At 39.8% G+C, this 10095-nt stretch overlaps 1 protein-coding gene across 8 annotated transcripts in view; it reads right to left on the bottom strand.

Moving 5' to 3' along the window:
* The window catches only part of PASD1 (PAS domain containing repressor 1), a 306974-nt gene that overhangs the window by 210173 nt on the left and 86706 nt on the right, over positions 1-10095 (bottom strand). The window lies entirely within an intron of this gene.

Raw genomic sequence — 10095 nt, 5'->3', positions numbered from 1 at the left:
AAGAAGAAGAAGAAGAAGAAGAAGAAGAAGAAGAAGAAGAAGAAGAAAATTTTAGATAAGGAGAAGATAGGAAAAGAGAGAGGGAGGAGGAGGAGAAGAAAGACAAAGAGAGAGAAAGAGGGAGAAATAGAGACTGAGGGGGTGCGGGTGAGGAGAGATGACTAAATATTAGGGGAGTGAGGGAAGAAGAGGGGACCATTTGGAAAGGAAGAGAGAAAAGAAAGAGACCAGAGATAGAAGGAAGAGTTCACTGGGAACATGGTAGGGGAGGAGAGAAAAAACCAGAGGGAGAGGCTTAATAGAAATAGGAGGAGGAGTGCAGAGAGGAAAGTGGCTACTGTGGTAACTTTTCTCACCTGTGGAAAAGTCCGTTGGAGATCAGAGGCAGGAAAGTGAGAGACAGCTTGTGGTAGAGCCAAGATTCTAATCTTGCAGTGGTCTGTTCACTGTCCCCCCCACCCTTATTCCAGTGCCCTTCTTCCACTATAACACACTGAAGCTTTTTAGATACCTCACACTCCACTGGTTGGATAGTTTAAAAAAAAAAGCTAAGCCATCAACAACGTTTTCAACATAGCATACAAGTCTCCCCTCTCCAGCTTCCTCCCTCCCTCAATTGTCTCCCTAGCTCCTGTGCCTATTATTATCCAAAGGCGTCATAGAGCAATGAAACAGAAATTGAAATGAAAGAACAAAAGGTTGAAAATGAAAGGTCATTTGGCCCTTCTTTTTTGTTTGCCTAAAAAAAGCTCATTTCATTTGGTAGCATGGCCTACTTCCCTGGCTGCTGAGGATAGTTCCAGACTTCTGTCATCAGCAGAGCAGTGCCAACATGAAGAACACACTGTTGTTTCTTCCCAGACACCCATGAGGTTATGAGTGTGAGGTTATAGAAGTGATGGCTTCCCTACTGCAGAATGACCAAACCTGTAGGATGCAGCCACAAGGTACACAAAGGCACATGCTAGAAAAACACCTGATTATGTAGCCTGGAGTCCCCAGAGCTATGGTATGAAGGGAAGTGGCTAACAGAGAGTTGGGCACTATGGCATATTAGAATGTGCTCCCCATCCCCCTATATCTCCCCTTCTGGGGTGGTAGACCTCTTTTCTTTTCCCCTTTTATCAAAACTCATTTCCTTTAGCAGGGAGCTACATACAAGATATGCTAAGTACCTGCACATGAGAGGATGTTAATAGCCGAATAATATATGGATGTGCCACCTCTCCCTAAGGTTTTGAGGGTTATCAAGAGATCTAAGTTTAAGAAAAGGCTTTGCTGCCATTATTGATTCTCCAAGGTGATGGTGCATTGTGGTCAATGAGCTAGAGCTAAGGATTCTAAGGAAGATCAATCAGAAATGAGTAGCATCAGGAGGCCAGGAATCTGTCTCTTAAGTAATCAGAGGTCAAGGATCTATGCACAGAATAGAATAATAAAGGATCCTTCGTGGAAAAGAGGCTAGAGATTTGTCCCCACATTGTCAGGACGCCAAGGAGCTGTCCACAGAGTAAACAAGCAGCTAGGCAGCAGAACAGGGAGCTGTCCAGAGCATCAGAAAGATTGACCTAGGAGAGCAATGTTCTGCCTTTATAGTTTAAAGGGTATATAGACGTTCACAGCAAGGCCAACATCTTGGCTCAGCAAGCAAGGTGTTAGCTGTAGTCAGCATGATCAGACCATCAGATTCAGGTCTGTGTCCTCATGTGCGTCCATGAATATGGGGGTCCCAAGATAGGAGATTTCTTGAGGGTAGGCAGCAACTGTTTTTCATCAGATTCAGAACAGTTTATACCTTACAAATGCTCAATACCTATTTATAAATTGAGATGTCAGTAACTTTAAGAACTAATTCAATTATAAAAAATAGGGAAACATCTCATCAAAGCAGTTTGAGTGTATACTCAAGCTGAAGTGATTGATTGATCTCTCTGTACTTGCATTTCAATTCCCTGAGGACACCAGCAGGAGACATGTCATTTCACATAGTCTCTCCAAGGTTGGCCTATAACATTAATTTGGTCCACTCTGGAGAGCGTATATTTGGACAGTTTTCGTTTGGGTAGCGGAGTGGCAACAGAGCCAGCCTCAAAGCTAGGAAGACCTGGGTTCAATTCTTGCCTCTGACACATCCTGGCTGTAGGACTCTTAGCTAGTCTCCATTTTAAGTACACCATGCTTTAAGACTCTTAAATTGTAGAGAGGAGCTGACCTGCATTGGTAGAAGGACTTTTCTCACCTGGGATTTCCCTGTACTAATAAAATCATAGGTTCAGTTCCTATTCTTATTTGTGGGATGAGGTAGGGATAGGGACTAGAACTGTGTCTTAATTGGCATAGAGAACTCCCAGGTGGGGAAACTCCTCTCTACCAATGCATGTCAGAACTAATAGCTTAGGTGACCAGAGAACAGCTATGACATGTCCAGGATCACATAACCATGTTTGTACCATAGTGGAAAGATCACTGGATTTTGTTCCAGAAAGCCTAGGGTTAACAATGACAAAGTAATAAATATATGTATGTATACATATACATATATGTATACATATACATATATACATATATGTATACATATATACATATATGTATACACACATTCTGCACTCGACCTTTTCAACCTGAGCTCTTCAACGTCTGTATAACTTGAACAAGTATTACTGTTCAATGAACTGTGACAATGAAACTGTACGTAGAGGGGGAACCCTCAAAAAACATACACATTGTACCATCTGTGCCTCCTATCTTTATTCATTGGAAGTTAGATTCTTAACAAAGAAAGATTAATGTGTGGAAATCAGAATATTGACATTTGGGATGATGACAATAAAAACCATGGCATTTCATCCTAACTTGGAAATCAGTCACAAATTAAGCAGCTCCTACCCTCCCACACACGAAAAACTGAGCATCCGTTATTAAGGCCCACTTTACCTCCCCAAACACCAGAACTATTGGGTTCCACTTCCACAAAGAAACTATACTATAAATAATAATCCCACAACTTTCTAAAATAGGGTCATGGATGCTCAAGATTACCCTGATGCTTGAGACTTTCAAACGTCCTCCTGAAAAGATGAGACTCACAACAATCCTCTTTACAGATATGCAGCCTGGACTAAAGTTAAATCGGTGTGTCATCACAGACTTGCCCTTCTAGTGAAACTTCCCCCTTACCTCAGGGCAGGCACCAAACACAACCTCAGTATGTGAGATGCCTGGTGGGACAGAGAATCAAGAAAAAATGTCTATTTATTCTGCATTTGCTTATGAAGGATACAAAACAGATCTGAGGGACACAAAGATGGTGCTGATGCCTAAATCAGGAAGAGCAAAAACAGTGAAAGAAAACTATAGAGCAATTTTCCTAATGAATATCAATGCATGAATTTTAAATAAAATACTAGCAAGGAGATTACAGCAATACATCACAAAGATCATACATTATGACCAGGTGGGATTCATAGCAGGAATGCAGAGCTAGTGCATTATTAGGAAAACTATCAGCATAATCAACTATATCAATAACAAAAACAATGAGAAATATACAATTATATCAAGAGATGCAGAAAAAAGCTTTTTGACAAAATACAACACTTGTTCTTATTAAAAATGCTAGAAAGCATAGGAATAAATGGAGCTTTTCCGAAAATGATTAAGTAGTGTCTATTTAAAATCATTATCAAGCATCATCTGTAATGGGGTTAAATTAGAAGTCTTCCCAATAAGATCAGAGGTGAAGCAAGGATGTCCATTATCACCACTATTACTCAATATTGCACTAGAAATGCCAGCTATAGCAACAAGAGAAGAAAAAGAAATTGAAGGAATTAGAATAATGAAACAAAATCATCACTCTTTGTGGATAGTATACTTAGAGAATCCTAGAAAATCAGCAAAAAAAACCCAGTGGAGATAATTAATAACTTCAGCAAAGTTGCAGGATATAAAATAAACCCAAATAAATCATCAGCATTTCTATATATAACTAAAAAAAGTCCAGCAGGAAGATAACTGTACACAATATAAAAATTCTTGGAAATCTACCCGCCAAGACAAACTCAGGAACTATATGAACACAATTATAAAACATTTTTCACACACATAAAGATAGACCTAAACAATTGGAGAAATATTAATTGCTCACATTGCCCAGTCAATGTAATAAAAATTACAATTCTACCTAGATCAATTTACTTATTCAGTGTCATACAAGTAAAAATACCAAAATATTATTTTATAGCACAATATATAATAAATGATGAGCAGAATGATTTCACAGAAAAACCTGAGAAGACTTATGTGAACTAATGCAAAGTGAAGTGAGCAGAACCAGGAGAACATTTTACGCAGTAGCAGCAATATTGTATGATGATCAAATGTGAGTGACTTAGCTATTCTAATCAATGTTGTTTTTGTTCAGTCATTTCAGTTATGTCCAATTCTTTGTGATCCCATTTGAGGTTTTCTTGGCAAAGATATTGGAGTGGTTTGCCATGTCCTTCTCCAGCTCATTGTACATATGAGGAAACTGAAATAAACAGGCTTAAGGTACTTGCCCAGGGTCACATCGCTAATTAGTGTCTGAAACTAGATCAGGTCTTCCTGATTCCAGGCTTGGTACTAAACCCGCTGTGCCAGATAGCTGCCTCATTCTGATCAATACAATGATCCAAGACAATGTGAACTTATGATGAAAAATGCTATTCACCTCCAGAGAAAGAACTGATGTAGTATGAATGTAGATTGAAGTATTTTTTTTAACTTTCTTTATTTTTCTTGCTTTTTTTAAACAATATGACTAATATGGTCATATATTTTACATGATTTCATATGTATAATTGATATCACACTTCTTGCCTTCACCATATGTAGGGCAGGGATAGGAGGGAAAAATAATTGGGAACTCAAAATTTTAAGAAAATGAATGTTAAAATAAATAAATATTTTTTAAAAAATAAAAATACGAGGTTAAAATATTGATCACAGGAAGAAACTCTTAAAAAGAAGTAGTCCAGGAAGGAACTGAGTAGTACTGGAATGCTAATACAAAATTGTATTTTAACATATTGTGATTTTTTTTCCTTATTCAAGATTCCTCTAAATGCTACCTGAAATTTTCTTGCAACAGAGAGTCATGTTAGAGGGCATGGGGAATTATGCCAGTTTGGACTTCTCTCTCTTTCTAATCTAGAAATGGGTTGAATATAAATTAATATTAAATTCAATAAAGTTGTTTCTGGCAAAAATAAAATAGACTTGAAGGGATTCATTCTTCTAACCTCCTGAGAAGTCAGTGTTTTCCCTTCTTACTGAAGGAGAACTTGAGGACTATCCATCAGTTCACCAAATCAGTCAGTGGTAGGGATGAGGAAGAGAACACAGCAACTTTGGCTCATGAGCTTGATACTAATCATAATGCAACATCTCAAAAACAAAAACAAAATAAAAAAGCCTCTCACTTCCTGGATCAAATGAAACATGGGCAGGATAAACAAGATTTTCAAATGCATAAGTAATTTCTGCCCATTTTGCTAGATGAATTTAACCACCAAACCTACCCTTCTTGACTACAAAAGAGCATCCTGTTAGTCTAATAGGGAGGACAGTAGATCTGGGCTGAGGGATCAAGAAAGCAGCAGCTATAGCTAATAGCCCTGAGATTCTCTCTCTCATGCTGGAGCTGCCTTCAACCAGCATATTTAAACATGGAGAAGCAAGACTTCCACTGCTGGTTTCAAAACTAGCCCTCATCACACCGAATTAAGAGAGTGATATATTGCTTAGAGAGAGATGAGGAAAGACAGGTAGAGGAGACTTGCCACATCAAAATAACTTGTCTGCAAGGGTTGAATGGATCTGGGTGTCTTTCCACTTTGTGTCTAGAGGCAAGGTTCTATTGTTTGGGCTAGAGATGAGTTTGGTGTGGTTGGCTCCATTGCCAAGAAGCCCAAGGTCCATGACTGTATTGTGCCATTAGGGAAAGAGCAGTGATGAATCCATGACACAGGTTCACTGAAGGGTGAGTCCATGATTTATATCTTCTAAGATCATTAATTCACATTACCCCTTTTCAAACAGGGAATACATGTGAATGCTTAATATTATTATTAATAACAAATTACAACAACTTGGATTTACATAGCATGGTAGGGTCTTCAAAGCACTTTATTATTTCATTTTGTTCTGACAGGTGTTAAGTTTTAGGGAAATGACACTGTCACTTTTCAGAGGTCATTTCAATTAGTCACAAATTTTTAAACTTCCACAATGAGCCATCTACTCCCGGGACCTACACTCATTATATCTCTCCTGCCAAAACCTTCCCTTCTTTCCAACTTCTTATTACTCTCAAAGGCACCATCATCCTTCCAGTCACTCAAGTTCACAACCTGAGTGTTCTCTTTGACACCTCATTGTCACTCAGGCCACATACCCATCTCATTGCAAGATCTTGTCATTCCTTTCTTCACAACATTTCATCTCCTCTCCATTCACACAACATCTTGGTTCAGGCCTTCAGCAGCTCTTGCCTGGACTCTTTCAATACCCATTTCATTGGCCTCTCTGCCTCATGTCTCTCCCCCTTCCAATTCACCCTCCACTCAGCTACTGAGATGATATTCTTAAAATGTAGGTCTGACCATGTCACCTCTCTGCTAAGAAATTCCAGTGGCTCCCTCTCACCACTAGGATCAAATATAAATTACTCTGGCATTGAAAGCTCTCCACAGCCTAGCTAGCCCCTTCCTGCCTCCTTCCATGTTACTCCCTTCTACACACTCTGGCCACATTGGCCTACGTGCTCTGTGACTCAACTATGACAGCTGTCTCCATGCCTTTACATTGGAATCCTCTCTCTCTTCACATCTGGCTTCTTTCAAGGCTCAAATCAAACCCCGCCTTGTGCAGGAGCCATTTCCTGGTCCCCTCAGCTGCTAGTGTTTTCCCTTTTGGGATCACCTTCCATTTACTCTACATATATCTTCTACATACATAGTTATTTGCATGTTTGTCTTCCTCATTAGAACGTGAGCTCCCCCAAGGCAGGACTGGTTTTCCTTTCTTTGTATCCTCTGTGCTTAGCACAGTGCCTGACGTAGTGAGTGTTTAATAAATATCTCTTGACTGACTGACTGACTATGACTTAGGTGCCTTTTGCACTGTGTTAATCTTGATAACACTAGGATCTAGACGTAGAAATGGAAGGCATCTCAGAGTCCACCTAGTCCAACCCCTTCATGTTCTAAATCACAAAATGGGGACTCAGGTTAAGTGAGGCAAAGCCAGCAGTCAGCAAGCATTTCGTCAGCTTCTCTGATTTGATGGACACTGTGCAGGTCATGCTGCATTAAGGAGATAAGCCGGGCTGATGTGAACAGAAGTCTTCTTACTCCAAATTCAGTGATCTTTCTGCTATAACATTCTGATTTCTACTTGGTAAGTCGGTGCTACAGGGCAATAATGATAAATCCCTGCAATTTTTATAGCATTTTAAAAAGTATTTTAACATTCATTATTTCATTTAACCCTCATAACAATCATGTGCGCGAGGTAGGGCAGAGATTATTATTCCCATTTGAAAGATGAGAAAATTGAGGTTTAGGGACCAGATGAGTTGCTAATTGGATATGCAACTAATACCTTGAAAAATAGGAACTCCAGGCCAGGTTTCCTCTTAATCCAATGTTCTTTCCACCACGTGATTCCGCCTTCCTTGAAAATTCTAATTTATAATCAGAGAGTCTTGTAAGCCTTGGGAGAATTGGGATCCAATGATACTTTACTTAAGCTTTGAAATCCACATATTCCTAAGACTTCATAAAAAAATACTATTTCTTTTACTCTTGCTTGACATCATCTAATGTCCAGACTGTGAAGTCTTTGGTGAGTCAGACAGCCACTGAGTAAATCTTTGTTAAGTGGATGAGTGAATGGATTTGTATCTAATTCAGTTGGGGTTAGTCATGGTTCCAATGGAAAAGTAAACCTTGAAAGGAAGGCTGAGGAGTCTGATGAGATCAAGGAATTAGAAATAGGTTGTACAGTAGCATTTGTTCAAGGTTAGCAATAACCATGCCTCAGTGACCTTTAGGGAGCCTGGAAAGAACTTGGTTAACCCTTGGTAGACACAGAGCCATCAAATTTAAAACTGTTATGACAAGTAATAGTGATGGATAGTAGTGGTAGCAACAATCCTTTATATTTCGATGCCAATTTATAATTCCAAAGCATTTTCACACGCATATTTCATTTGATCTTCACAATGATTCTCTAGGCAGGGTAGCAATCATGTCATTTCCAGTCCTAAATTTATGATTCCATGATTCCCATTTGAAAGATGAAGAAACTGATGCTCAGAGAACTTAGATGACTTGCCCAACTTGTTCAAGTTATGAAGTGGCAGAGTTGGGACTTGAGCCCAGGTTTCCATGAAGTCTCCACTGTGCCATACTGCCTGGAGACAGGTAAAGTCAGCTAGAACTCCCTTTTTGGAAAATCAGGACATGGGCTTATCTTCAGTCTCCCAGCTGGCTCCTCTGTGTGCTCCATGATTTTGCTCCATGATTACAGGCAGAGTTCGGTGATCAATTCCACCTCCAAGTTCCTTCTTTGCCTTGGGGTGTAATTTGTCTGAGGCAAAATACTTGGACTCATTGAAAGCAGCCATTTGTTCACTCACTGTCCCTGCTTCTTGTGGACAACAGCTCTCTCTTTACCATCTGGAATTATTTCTGCGTGTGTGCATATCAGAGGCCTGGGATTTCAGCTAGGTGACCCCCTGAAGGCCCTTTTTGCTTTAGAAACTCACAGACATCTAATCCACAACACAGGGGCATCTGACCAGGTAAAACCACTGCAAGCTCAGTTGGAGTGTAGAGACAAAAAGAAATTCAATCCGCACCCCCAAGTCCTAAGGCCATAGAATGCCAGAGCTGGAGTAATAATCTTTCCAAGCTCTGCATTTTACAGATGAAGAAACTGAGGCCCAGAGAGGTTAAGTGACCTGCTGAAGGGCACACAGGAAGTAAATAGCAGAATAAGAGCCCACTGTTCTTTCAATTATCCCAAGCTACCTCATCTTTCACAAACACAATTTGGCCACTGAAATACTGGTGCCATACCCTCCTGCTGGCCTGTGATGATCTCACTGTGCTCTTCCTTCCCAGGAAAGGAAGATATTGGGATCCCCACAGTCTCCTGCTGAAGCTCAATAAGCAGTCAGCTTATTGAGTCTGCAATCACAGAGCTAAACCCAAAGTCAGTTCTCAGGAAAAAAGCAGGAATTATTAGATGATGATGATGATGATGATGATGATGATGATGATGATGATGATGAGGTCCAAAATGGAAATTACATTGACATTTTTTCCCAGTCTCCCTCCAACCATTGCCTTTGTTGCTTTCATTATGAAACTATCAGGATGGTATCTCCATCTTTTAAAAGAGATGATTGTGAGGTAGATTCCAACCCATTTATACCTGTTTATCTTTTACATACATCCTTCCATGAATTCCCCACAGGCAGTCTACCCAGCATACTGGGGGCCATCTCCTAGAATTCCTGACTTTGTGTTTATAGCAAGGCAATAATTTAAAATGCTACAAAGAGTTGACACAATAATTTCATCATCAATATTAAAATATGGGATGATTTCAAATACAAGAAAAAGAGAATGAAAATTCATGACCTCTACATTCTTCAGAAGGGTCTAAAACCTTAAAAATAAGAAGTCTCATCAGCTTAGAGCATGGAGTCAGGATAAATACATTGAAATTGGAATGTGACGGAAGTTGTAGCCTATTTTCTGCTCTGCTTTTGACATATTCTGACTTTATCTCCGCCAGTGCTGAGTAAGTAAAAGATGCATAATTCATGTTGATTGAGAAGAAGACAAATAAGACTAAGGAGGCCCTGGTCAGAAAGATGAGCCTATTCATGTCCTGCTAGCTCAGCAAAGGCAATGACAACCATCTCTTTCTCCTTCTCCTTCTCCTTCTCCTCCTCCTTCTCCTCCTTCTCCTCCTCCTTCTCCTCCTTCTCCTCCTTCTCCTCCTCCTTCTCCTCCTCCTTCTCCTCCTCCTTCTCCTCCT

This window comes from Petaurus breviceps, unplaced genomic scaffold (genome assembly GCF_028583685.1).
Source record: "Petaurus breviceps papuanus isolate PSGF00001 unplaced genomic scaffold, PetGlider_PUasm1.0 90535, whole genome shotgun sequence".
Classification (NCBI taxonomy): Eukaryota; Metazoa; Chordata; class Mammalia; order Diprotodontia; family Petauridae; genus Petaurus; species Petaurus breviceps.
This window is presented reverse-complemented; position numbering and strand designations above follow the sequence as displayed.